The sequence below is a fragment of the Rattus norvegicus genome, chromosome 2 (genome assembly GCF_036323735.1).
Source record: "Rattus norvegicus strain BN/NHsdMcwi chromosome 2, GRCr8, whole genome shotgun sequence".
Taxonomy (NCBI): domain Eukaryota; kingdom Metazoa; phylum Chordata; class Mammalia; order Rodentia; family Muridae; genus Rattus; species Rattus norvegicus.
The window spans coordinates 181,996,474-182,010,493 of record NC_086020.1 but is presented as its reverse complement, the minus strand read 5'-3'; positions in this window follow the sequence as shown (position 1 = coordinate 182,010,493).

The window sequence follows — 14,020 nt, the reverse complement described above, 5'->3', positions numbered from 1 at the left end:
CAGGTCCCCTGACATTTCTGCCTGAGGTACCTTGGATGTAAAACTGGAACCTGAAAATAAGAACTAGAAATTGTTTACTATTCAACCTATAGGATACAATTGGAGATACATTTAGATTTAAGTTTCTTTGTATTTTTTTAATTTTTTATTAGATATATTTCATTATTTACATTTCAAATGTTATTCCCCTTCCCAGTCTCCTGTCCAAAACCCCCCATCCCATCCCACCCCCCCTCCCCCCCATACAGGTATTCCCCCCCATACCTCCCCCTTACTACCCCCCCCATATTCGCCTGCACTGGGGGTCCAACCTCGGCTGGATCAAGGGCTTCCCCTTCCACTGGTGCCCCAACAAGGTTATTCTCTGCTACATATGCTGTTGGAGCCCTGGGTCAGTCCATGTATAGTCTTTCGGTAGATTTAGTTTCTCCTAAATTGCCTCTTCTATGATATCAAAGACATGTCTCTCTAAAGTGTTCTGTCTAGACTTCAATATTAGTTTTAAAGAAAACAATCCAGGCCCCTGTGGCTGTTAATTCATGTTGAATATCTCTCTCTCTCTCTCTCTTTCTCTCTCTCTTTCTCTCTCTCTCTCTCTCTCTCTCTCTCTCTCTCTCTCTCTCTCTCTCTCTCTCTCTCTCTCTGTGTCCATTTGTAGGAGAGTAGTTTATGAGAGTAGTTTTATTGTTAGCATTCTATCTAGGCTCCACCCAAGTGTACCTGACAATTGCCAGATAGGCCTGGTTTACTATAGAGTGGCTGTTTTGTCCCTGTCCCTAGAACTCTTTCTATCTCTTAGTCCCTTACTCTCCCTGACTCCCTAATCTCTCTTTTATACAGAGTTTTTTTTCTTTTATTGGATTTTTTTATTGCATTTCAAATGTTATCCTGTTTACCAGGTTCCCCTCCAGAAACCCACTCTTCCATTCCCCCTACCACTGCTTCTACAAGTGTGCTTCCCCACCCAACCACCCACTCCCACCTGCCTCCCTGCACTGACAGTCACCTACACTGGGACATCAAGCCTTGACAGGACCAAGGGCCTCTTCTTCCATTGATGTCCAAAAAGGTCATCCTCTGCTACATATGCAGCTGGAGCCATGCATCTATCCCATTCATGTGTACTCTTTAGATGGTGGTTTAGTTGCTGGGAGGAGCTCTGGTAGTGGGGGGAGGGGGGGTCTGGTTGATTATTTTGTTGATTTTCTCAAAGAACCACCTACTGGTTTTGTTGATTCTTTATATAGTTCTTTTTGTTTCAACTCGATTGATTTCAACCCTGAGTTTGATTATTTCCTGCCATCTTTTGCTTCGTTTTGTTCTACAGTTTTGAGGTGTGCTGTCAAGCTGCTAGTGTGTGCTCTCTCATTTCTTTTTGGAGACAATCCAGCAATAAGTTTTCCACTTAGCACTGCTTTCATTGTGTCCCATATTTTTGGGTGTGTTGTGCCTTCATTTTCATTAAATTCTAAGAAGTCTTGAATTTATTTCTTCCTTGACCAAATTTTCATTGAGTAGAGCATTGTTCAGCTTCCATGTGTATGTGGGATTTCTGTTGTTTTTGTTGCTATTAAATACAAGCCCTAGTCCATAGTGACCTGATAGGCTGCATGGGATTATTTCTATCCTCTTGTATCTGCTGAGGCCTGTTTTGTGACTGATTATGTTGTCAGTTTTGGAGAAGGTACCATGACATGCTGAGAAAAAATATATAATCTTTTGTTTCATGATGAAATGTTCTATAGATATCTGTTAAATCTATTTGGTTCATAACTTCTGTTAGTTTTTCTGTGTCTCCCTTTAGTTTCTGTTTCTATGAACTATCCATCCATGAGAGTGAAATGGTGAAATCTTCCACTATTATTGTGTGTGGTGCAGTGTGTGCTTTGAGCTTTAGTAAAGTTTCTTTTATTAACGTGGGTGCCCTTGCATTTTAGAGCTTATATATTTAGAATTGAGAGTTAATATTGGTGGATTTTTCCTTTGATGAGTTTGAAGTGTCCTTTCTTATCATTTCTAATAACTTTTGGTTGAAAGTCAATTTTATTCTATATTAGAATGGCTACTCCAGCTTGTTTCTTTGGACCATTTGCTTGGAAAATTACTTCCAGCCTTTTACTCTTAGGTAGTGTCTGTTTTTGTCACTGAGGTGCATTTCCTGTATTCAGCAAAATGCTGGGTCTTATTTACATATCCAGTCTGTTGGTCTATGTCTTTTTATTGGGGAATTGAATCCATTGATGTTGAGAGGTATTAGGAACCAATGATTGTTGTTTCTTGGGTTTTTTGTTTGTTTTTTTTGTTTTGTTGTTGTTGTTGTTGCTGCTGCTACTGTTGTTGTTGTTGTTGTTGTTGTTGTTGTTGTTAGAGGTGGAATTATGTTTGTGTAGCTATCTTCTTTTGGGTTAGTTGAAATATTATTTTCTTGCTCTATCTAGGGAGAAGTTTCCCTCCTTGTGTTGGAGTTTTCCATCTATTATCCTTTGTAGGGATGGATTTGTAGAAAAATATTGTATAAATTTGGTTTTATCATGGAATATCTTGGTTTCTCTATCTATGGTAATTGAGAGTTTTGCTGGATATATTGGCCTGGGCTGGCATCTGTGTTCTCTTAGGGTCTGTATGACATCTGTCCAGGATCTTCTGTCTTTTAGATTCTCTGTTGGGAAATGTGATGTAAGTCTCTGTTGGGAAGTGTGATGTAATCATGATTGGTCTGCCTTTATATGTTACTTGACCTTTTTCCCTTACTGCTTTAAATATTCTCTTTGTTTTTTGCGTTTGGTATTTTGACTATTATGTGAGTGGAGGAATTGGACATTTTCTGGTCCAATCTATTTGGAGTTCTATAGGCTTCTTGTATGTTCATGGGCTTCTCTTTCTTTATGTTAGAGAAGTTTTATTCTATAATTTTGTTGAAGATATTTACTGGCCCTGTAAGTTGGGAGTCTTAGCTCTCTTCTGTACCTATTATCCTTAGGTTTGATCTTCTCATTGTGTCCTAAATTTCTGGGATGTTTTGGATTAGGTGCTTTTTGTGTTTTGCATTTTGACTGTTGTGTCAATGTTTTCTATGGTTTCTTCTGCCTCTGAGATTCTCTCTTCTATTTCTTGTATGCTGTTGGTAGTGATTGGGTTTATGACCCGAGCTCTCTTTCCTAGGTTTTCTATCTCCAGGGTTGTCTCCCTTTGTGATTTCCTTATTGTTTCTATTTCCATACTTAGATCCTAGATGGTTTTGTTCATTTCCTTCTCATGCTTGGTTGTTTTTTCCAGTAGTTCTTTAAGGGATTTTTGTGTTTCCTCTTTAAGGGCTTCTACCTGTTTACCTGTATTGTCCTGTATTTCTTTATGTCCTTCTTAATGTCATCTAACATCATCATGAGATGTGATTTTAAGTCAGAATCTTGCTTTTCTGCTGTGTTGGGGTATGCAGGGCTTTCTGTGGTGGGAGAACTAGGTCGTGATGATGCCAAGTGGTCTCAGTTTCGGTTGCTTAAGTTCTAACTCTTGCCTCTCACCATCTGGTTATCTCTGGTGTTAGCTGGTCTTGTTGTCTCTTACAGTGGCTTGACCCTCCTCTAAGCCTATGTGTTAGCACTGCTGGGAGATCAGCTTTCTCCTGGCAGGATTTGGGTACACAGAGCTGTGGCACAGGGTCAGTTCCGGGCCCAGACAGAAACTGGAAGGATCCTGTCCCAGACGGCTCCTCCATTCCTGTATCTGGGAAGGTCCCTCTGAGCAAAAGTGGTGGTCTCACCTGTGCTTTCATATGTGTCAACACTCCTGGGAGACCAGTTCTCTCAGGGATCTGGGTTCAGAGAGCTGTGGTACAGGGTCATTTCCCCTGAAGCTCCTTCTTCCTTTCTCCCCTTGGGCCCTGCTCCATTGTATCCCTGGCTGGCCTTCTTTTTATTCCTCTTTTTTCTTCCTCTTTTTCTTCCTCTTTTTCTTCCTCCCCCTCTTCTTCTTCCCCCTCCTCTTCCCCCTCCTCTTCCCCCTCCTCTTCCCCCTCCTCTTCCCCCTCCTCTTCTCCCTCCTCTTCCTCTACTTCTTCATCCTCCCCCTCCTCCTCCTTCTTCCTCTCTCTCTCTCTCTCTCTCTCTCTCTCTCTCTCTCTTTTTCTTTTTCTCTCTGCCTCTACTCCCATCTCATCCCTACTCTACTCCCCTTCCCATGCTCTAAGTAAACTCTATTCTATATGAAAGCTATACTAATATAATATTGTATATATGTATATCAAACTACGTAATAACCTCTATTCTACACCACTGCTGGTACCTCGGGGGAAATGGATATCTTGGCATGTTTAGCAATCCTTTACCAGATTGACTTAATAGTATGGTTTAGGAATATCCTAAACACTCCTCAATTCAGTCACTTTAATTGGCAAGATTCGGCTCATCAATAACTCATAGCCTGCATTCTCAACAGGTGAATTCTGACCTCTTCAGACTTGGAACTTCAGTGCTTGCTCTGCTGGTCCTGAAAAGGGAGAGAGTATTCTGTTTGCCAAGGGCTGCAGCATATATTCAACAGTTATCAAAGAGTAGGGTTTGGGATGTTTGCCCTTAGGTAAAGTGAAATGTAAAATTCCAGATACATCTCTCATCTCTCCAGTTTGACATGTCTTAGAGAGTCCCTACAGCCTAGAGGACATAGAAATAATTACAGTGATTCAATCAGCTCTGCAGTTCCTAGCTCTCCTGTATGTCTTGCTCCAATTTTGCTTATCCCTCAAAATTGGATAAACCAATTGATTTTGATTTTTTATTCCTCCATTAGACTTATTGCAAACTATGAGCATCAGTGACTTTGTATCTGGTGCTTTGGGGGCCTCGATAGTAAGATCCCCTGTTTCTAATCTGAAATTTAAAATGCTTATAGATGATCACTGTGAAACTTTCCCCGTCCCCCTTTGCAGAATCTAAATTATTCTTTTCTTAGCTCTCAGGAGCAAGCACCTATATGGTAGAAGTCGCTTCTTATGGGAGAACTAAGAACCCCTGGGCAGGAAACATGGGCTTTGCTCATGTAGTCTCTGTCACACAATGGGACAGGTGTAAAAATTTTTTAGAGAGGTAGAGGGGAGAAGTGATTTTATGGGTGACTTGCCAGATCCAAAAAGAATTTGTACTACATAGCAGGACAACAGGTGTTTTTAGCCAGAAAAATATTCTGCTACCAGAGAAAGCAACTAGTCATTACAATAAAACCAAACTGGAAACTGCACACAGAAAGCTACAAAGAGAGAGAAAGAGAGGGGGCGGGGTAGAGACAGAGAGATGGAGAGACAGAGAGACAGAGAGAGGGAGAGACAGAAAGAGAGGGAGAGACAGAGAGACAGGGAGACACAGAGAGAGAGATGAGAGGGGGAGAGAGACAGAGAGGGAGAGAGAGATGGAGAGGGAGAGAGATGGAAAGAGACAGAGACAGACAGAGAAAGAAACTGACAGAGAGACTGACAGAGGGGGGACTGACAGAGAGAGGGGAGGACAGAGAGAGAGAGAGAGAGAGAGAGAGAGAGAGAGAGAGAGAGAGAGACTGAGAAAGAGACAGGGACTCACAGAGAGCGAGAGAGAGAGAGAGAGAGAGAGAGAGAGAGAGAGAGACTGTCAGAGAGAAAGACAGAGACTGACAAACAGACAGAGACTGACAGACAGAGACAGAGACTGACAAAGAGAGAGATCCAGAGAAAGAGAGACAGACAGACAGACAGACAGACACTACACAGACAACCAGTGGTGGCTGCCACACATCCAAACTCTGAGAAAGAGGAGAATCTAGTGATGTCTTTCACAGTCTCTAGGAACTAGTATCTAAACTGAAGATGCCTTAAATGATATTTTCCTCCAGAGGTGACAGTCCAGGCCACATTCAAATATATTCCTGTACAAGTAACTTTTATTTGCACTATTAATTGTTGTATCTGAATCTGTCTGCCTTGATATACTGTCATAGGACTAGTCTTGGAAGTTTCTAGCCTCCTTCAAATCAAACTAGGCTTAGAATGTTCTCAGCTTCTGAGACTTATCACTGAATAAGCTCACCACTTTCTAGTTCTTTCTAATCTCTGGCTGCCTGATTTCATTTGTTCTGGCTCAAAACTCCTCTCCATTGTAACTGACACAATCTGTTTTTTCTTGGCCTTTCCTGAATTGGACTCATACTTTCACAATCAGTTTTAATTGTCTGGCTCCTTCTCACTCTCTGGCTTGTTCAGTCTTTACCTATGTCTCTCTTGTTCTCTCTTCAACTCTTCTCTGTACAACTGTCCCAGTAAGACTGCCCCCTATCCTTTTCTCTCTCCATTGATCCCTTAAATAGCCTCCCTTAAATCTCTCATAACAGTTAAACATATCCTTTTCTGTCTACTCTTTCTCTGATTTTTCGCTTTCTCTACACATAGGTGCTTCTTTCTACAAACTAACTTTACCTTCAGTGTTTGGAAATAAATGTGTGTACTAAGGGTATGTCTGTTGTGGTGAAAATAAAAAAATGGCAGAACTGGTTCCTGCATGTACCCCGGCAGTCTGGTTCCTGCTAGTTCCAGCTCTAGGTGGGCAAATAGAGCAAGCAATAATTTATCTCAGCAGCTCTACGACGTTCCCAAGTCTCAGTGGCAGCTATCCTTTCATAGCTCTCTGCCACTGCTTTGTTTATATTCCCAACTCCTGTCCCCTAATAGTTGTAGTAGAAACTCCCAACAACCCATTAAAATCAGGACTCAACAAACCATAACCGAACAATCAGATTTATATGTTAAATTCTCAATCCACAATACATCCACACAATAAACTTACAACCAATTGATAAGGATATAAACTGCTGACCTAGATAAGATAAATTTGCCTACAGAAATCCATCCCAGCTACCTTGGCAATTCAAGACTACTCAGATCTGGGTCATTTTTCTCCATCTCCATCTTGATTCTCCTTCCTTCTTTTTCTCTTCTGCCTTACAAAAACTTTGTCCCCATCTTATTTTTTACTATCCAATCATGGCCTTGATCTAACTGGTGCCAGCCCTCACTTGCATATTGACATCAACCTACATATGTCTGTATTCCAGCAAGAAGGATTAAAGATATGTGCCCAAGCTGAGCCAATTCACAACTAAAATCACGGTTTTTTTTTCAGTAAGTAACACAATTTTGGGATTCACAGTATGATCAAATATGTTGTAACAGTTTTCATTTGTGGTGGAGGTGTCAAGATCCTCCTAAGTGTTTTGGAAACAGATTGATCAAAGGAAATCTTGGCAATCTGGATCATAGGTCAGGTACCCTCTGAAATTCCTTGAACAACTGGCCTCCTTTTTTGCCCTTAGGGGCTCAGGACCCTAGTGTCTCAACGTTAATCTCTAGAATTTCTGTAGTTGAGAAGATAACAATGGAGACATGGGTAAAGACAGAATAATTCAGAGAATGAGAAGGAGCAAGAAGAGTAGAACAGAAGGTCACAGTTATTATGAGGCCAAGCAGAGCAGTTCAGAAAAAACTGAAAGGACCCAGATTGAATCTGCTATATTGTAGAGAAGTTTTAAATCACCCAGCCAGAGCTCAGAAAGAACTAAGAAGGAGTGGGCTTATTCAGATATAAGTCTCAGATGCTGAAAATATCCTAGGGCTTGAATAGATTTTATGGAGGCTAGAAGCTTCCAGTACTAGGTATATGTTGGCATGTGGAGGCATAAATACAGATGAATAATAGTTATGATTACAATAAACATTTTAGAAAGTCAACTGCTCTGTCACCTCTGGACATCTTCATTTTAGATACCAGTGTCTAGAAATGGCAAAAGACCTGATTCCAGTCTTCTGAGGATTCTGATCGGAGGCTGGGGTTCCTACTACCAAGGTCTTAAAAGAACCCAATGAAGAGCCCCTGATGCTAATACTAGCAATAAGTCTAAGGGAAGAATCAAAAATCAAAACCAATTGATAGATTTATCCTGTATTGAGAGAAAAGTAGCATTGGAGCCAGACATAAATGAGAGCTGGGAGTGGCTGAGCTGACTGAATCATTAGTTATTTCAGTATCCTCTAGACTGTAGGTCTAAGACATGAAGAACTGGAGAGATGAGAGAGGAAGGCAGAGTTTTAAAATTCATTTTACATAAGAGTAATAATAACAAACCCTAATCTCTGACAAATTTTGAATATGTGCTGCAGGCATTGGCAAACAGCAAAATCTCTCCCTGTTGAGGACCAGCAGAGCATGCACTGCAGATTCAAATCTGAAGAGGACAGAACTCACCAGTAGAGAATGCAGACTATGAGGTATCAAGAAGCTAAATTCTGCCAATTAGTATGATTAAATTGAGAAACATTTAGGATATTCCTGAGCTCTCAAGTGATTCTGAAAATGGATTTCCAAGAACAATTTCCTAAGGGGGAAGTACAAGACCACCAACCAAATTGGGAGGAGTCATCACAAGGTCTGTGGGTCTGATTGGAGCAACACACGGGAAAGGAGAAAGCCACCTTCAGAGGTTTGGGGCTCTGCTTCCTGCCCACCATATTGTGGGATGATGTCACATGTGAGGCAGGTACAAGATGGAATGAGGCCTGTCATTGGAGGAGAAGGAAGGATGGGCGGGAGAAAAGTTTGAAGGAAGAGGAGGAGACAGGAATGGAAGAGAAGAGCAAGATAGTAGCTGGGGACAATACGGCGTTTAGATTCCACGCTGTACATTTACAGGTTGTTATGAATGTTCTTAAGGGATGGATGTGTACAGACTTTGTATGTTTAGATGGGCAATTGTATCTTATCAATTGTATCAAAGGTTATGGTGTGTATGTTCTTTCATGTAGTGATTTAAGTGTAAGAAAGTGTGTGGTGGCTAGAGACACTGGTCTGTCGTAGAATTGGAATGTTTGTGTCTGGCATGGGAAACTGCCTTGGGAATTAAATAGGTAGAGAGATGGCTGCCAGGTTCAGAGAGAGGCCTTTGGCAGTGTGATATGGGATGGAGCAGAGCAGGTGAGACACTTTACTGATTCAGACCAGATATTTAGCACTGCAGTGCTGGATGTAGAGGGAATAAAAGACAGCATATTTATTTTTTATATTTTTACAACACCATAGAAGAACTCTTCCACCTGCCCTCCATTTTGTGACCATGCAGACATCTGACAAGGTATGGAAAACACTCCGTCCCTGATCATGTTTATGTCAAGAATCAGTGTAAGGCCAGCCCAAGGGTAAATAATAGCCGTGCAGAGAGGGACATTGTCCCCTCACTTCTGGAGGGTTTACCACAGTAATCAAAGTATACTAGTGATTGCTATTTTTCTTGTAATGTACAAAACTGGAGGGCATGCCTTTTAAAAAATTTTTTTGCTTAAGCTAAAGTAGATACAAGTTCAAATACAGACTCTTCAGGTAGAAAAATGCAACTTTAACCCAGATTTTGAGACTAGAATACACACTTCAACTGGGCCACACCTTTTGCTGGAGGCCTATGTAAGCACACAGAGGAAGGAATCTTTGTGTCTTCGCTTGCTCTCCTCTTACTAGCAAGCCCATCTTCAGAATTCAGGTATATACTGAAGAACACCTGAGACTTCAAACCTTGTGAAATAATAGGTTATATTATCTGAACATCACCCTGTATGCTACTCTCATATATCCACTTTATATTTATATAAAAGAATTCATTCTGTACCTTCTCTATAGGACCCTGACTAATACAACACACTTGAAATAAGAATGTATAAATTTTTCCAAATTCTTCCAGTGTTGGATAGAATGGCCAAAACTATTTACCATTGACCTAAGATTCAGTAAATATACACATGCAGAGGGAAGGGCAGAGACAGACAGACAGACAGACACACACACACACACACACACACACACAGAGAGAGAGAGAGAGAGAGAGAGAGAGAGAGAGAGAGAGAGAAGACAGAGAGGAGGAAATATAGAGAGTTAAGTCACTACATGTCTGTATTGTCTTCTATAAAACAAATATTGAAGCCTAGAGAGAAAATTGCATAGATATACAAGTTCCAACATCATAGAAGGAGCGATTTAGGAGAAATTGAAAGTAAAATATAAAGTATATCTATATTGTATCATACAGGATGAAGAGCAAATAACTTCTACTTCTTCTCAGATCAACATTAACCTCCAAACTACCTCCAGCAGAAATGTCAGGGGAACTAGAAGCCAAAGGCTGGGACTACACACATCAGAAATTCTGCTACTAGTACACCATTAGCAAATATTCATTTTGCATGGAGGGAATTTAGGAAAACATTACAAGCCCAGTGTTCAACATTTACTTCTTCCTGAAGAACAGCTCACCCTGTGCTGCAAGGTGAGTATAGTAAGACCCTTCTTTAGCAGGCCTGAACAAAACATAACACCTGCAATCAAAGATCCAAGGCAGATGTTGGACGACAACCTAGCTGTGGGAGAATTCCCTCTTCACAGACTGCTGCCTGGTGGTAGCTGGCCAGGAATTCAGGGTTCACAAGGCCATTCTAGCAGCTCACTCTCCAGTTTTCAGAGCCATGTTTGAGCATGAAATGCAGGAGAGCCTAAAGAACTGATTTGAGACCACGACCTGGATCCCCAAGTCTTCAAGGAGATGATGGGCTTCATTTACACAGGGAAGGCACCATATCTCTACAGCCACTCCATGGTCACTGGTTTGTTGGCAGTTCCTGACAGGTATGGCCTGGAAGGCTTGAAGGTCATGTGTGAGGATGCCCTCTGCTGGAAACTCTCTGTGGAGAATGCTGCACACACTCTCATCCTGGCTGACCTCCACAGTACAGAGCAGCTGAAGACTCAGGCCCTGGATTTCATTACAGTTCATGTGCCTGAGGTCTCTAAGACTTCAGGTTAGAAGTCATGGTGGAGTGTCATCCCTACTTAGTGGCTGAAGCACTCCACTCCTTGGCTTCTGCACAGAGTATTTTCTAGGAGCATTCACTCAAGCACCTTAAGTTGTCCTAAGACCTGGTAAACAATGACCTACAGCTGACTTCCACAATCAAAAACCAGTGTTGTTAACAATTACACCTGGTTAGATAATGCTAACTATTGCTTGAGCATTTACACTGACGTTGTGGGAAGAGAATATGGTGGCTCTGGACTTAAAAGAGTTGTAATATGTTAAAACAGCAGGTGGGAGAAAGGCAGCATTGGAGTCTAGGACACTCTACCTGATATCTACCCTGTTGATGTTCTTGTTTGACATTTGTCTGTTGTCTGGGAAACTTGGATTCAAATTAGGTACTGGCCAGAAGCACAGCCCAACTGAGTTTCTTCAGAGAAACCTGTCTGCATTGAACTAAGCAAAACAGAAACCGGAACCCAGAGAATGAAAACATCAAACATGTTTACTCATCAGAAGGAAAAGACAAGGAAGACTTTTTTAAAGATTCAGTTTGTGTAAACTAAGCTGCAAAGCAAATACTGCTCTCTCAGAGAACTCTGGTTAAGGTCTGAGCATGCCTGGACAGAACATGACACCTGCAATCACAAGCATACACAGGAGTTTTCATCCACCTATAACTGGTAATCCAGAGGATCTGAGCCCATCCTCTGGTCTCTATGGCCGTATACAGGTCTCTGGAGAAGTCCTTTACCTAATATAATAGAATGTGAATAAAACTTGTGAAATCAGTTTGTGGGTTCCAGAAATGTTTATGTTCAGAGAAATCATGTGTATTCCTATCAGCCAAGCTCAGCAGTAGATGTCTGTGTAGACCCCCTCACTGTACTCCCAGTATTAGAAAGCCTATCACTTTTTTCTTAGCATTTAATGTTGGAAAATTGAAACTCCACCATCATGCTCCTTTGAAGACTGGGAATAGTAGGTCAAAGTGGAGGGAGTCTCCTCCTTCTGGGGGAGAAGTGTCTGTGGCTCAAGGCATGCAAAAAAAATCTTATCAGTTTTGAAAGCATTAGAAGGGATTGATTCATTACAGATTCATATGACCTAGGTGAGTGGTTCTCAAATTTCCTAATGCTATGACCCCTTTCAATAAGGATCTTCATGTTGTGGTCAACCAGAAGGATTAAAGTTCTTTGTAGCTACTTCATAACTGTAATGTTGCTACCATTATGATTCATACTGTAAATAGCTAATATACAACTTAGCTGATATTTAACCCCTATGAAAGGGTCATTAGACTACCAAACAGGATGGGGTCCAAAGGTTGAGAACCATGGTATAGACCATACCTGTCAGCAAACCAGATGGACTGCCCACAGATCACTTCTTAAGTTCCCCCAGACCCAATCCTACAATCTCAACCACACCTCTGTAGCACAACAGCTGTGGGAGTCTGAACTGCCCAATCTATCCATATCCTGTGCATCCCACAGATTTTTCCCTTCTAATACCTCTCACCAACTCTTTTTTTCTGTCCCAGCCCCCAAGCCAGTTATGCACCTCTTCTAACACAAGTGCTGCTCTTTCCATGGTAACAGCAGGCTAAAGGCAGATCCACACCTCTCTCCTTACTCCCCCACTTACAATTTACCCATTCTCATTCCAAGCTCTTTAGCAGGAAATCTGTTGTGCTTTTACTTTTCCTGGAAAGTGTCAACCTCAATGGATCAAAAAGAACTTTTTCCCTAATCTTCCTTTCCCCATCTAGCCCATCATTTCGTCCTCCAACACAAGCATGCATTCAATAAGGACACAGCAAAAGAACAGCCAGGGAAACAGATTGGAAACTGAAGAAAGTCATCACTCCCTCCTCCATGCCAACTTCAATCCCCAAGTCTCCTCTATAGAACTATATTATTACACCAGCTCTAGCCTTCCTTTCAGTGTGCCTACATCTCCTGTGAGTCCCAGAGATAATTCCTTTTTAAGCTCCCTCCCCCTAACTCCTTGCTGTGTTCTACCCTCTAACTTCAGCATGCACTCACTGATAACTCACTGAACAATCCTTACAGGGAAGCATGGAAGCTGCCTGTAGATCATCCCCTCCCCTTCAGTTCTTGTAGATCTACACCTACCAGTCTAGTCCTCAACTCTATAGCAAACCTTTGGGAAGACCTCTTTTCACTGCCTACCCCATTGCCAAGGAGACAAAATAAGCATATTCTGGTGGAATCTCCTCCCTCCTGTGAATCTCTTCAGACTTCTAACCTATGCCCATTCCTAAGTGTCAGCTCCCTGTTCATAGAAATCTGAAATGAACAGTGACCAAAACTATTGGGTCCAAAGAAATTTCCTGCCTGACAGCAGTGATGGCTGTGCTCAATTGTCAACTTGGCTATATCTGGAATGAACTACAATCCAGAATTTAAAAAGATATTGTAAAAATGGAAGGAGACAATTAGATCTAGGCCTAGTACTACAGGTCTTTAATCCCAGCAATTCAGGAAACAGAGGCATGCAGATCTCTGTTTGAGTCCAAGGTCAGTTACAGAACAATTTCTAAGACAGCCAAACCTAGGCAGTGAAAGATGTAATAGAGCAAATGCAGAATGTTCCAGTTCCAGCAGCAGTGGGCAGCATGGGCTGTGAGACCATCAAGCAACAACCCTGCCTACATGATGGCATGCCTTCCACCATGATAATAATGGACTGAACCTCCAAAATAGCAATCCTGCCCCAACTAAATGTTTGCCTTTATAAGAATGGCTTTCATCATGGTTGGTGTCCCTTCATAGCAATAAAACCCTAACTAAAACAATATACAGCAATCACACTCTTCAAAAATCCAGAGAGGAAACAGAAGACAAGGAACAGAACTGCTACCCAACATAGGCAAATGGAAAAAACAGTATCTAAATCTTTAACCACTGCAATTTCACAATCATAGATGCTAGCATAAACAACACAATCAATAGCAGCCAGGGCATTATGTGTATACTAGTGCCTGACCTCATAAAAGAGCAGTCCCTGAACATTCCAACATGGCTGAAGCACAAGAAAAGTCCTTAAAATAATCTGTATGAAGGTGATAAAGGTCATTAAGGAGAAAAAGAAGAAATCCTGTAAGCAAATCCATGAAAGCACATACAGTGTGAAGAAAGAAAGAAAT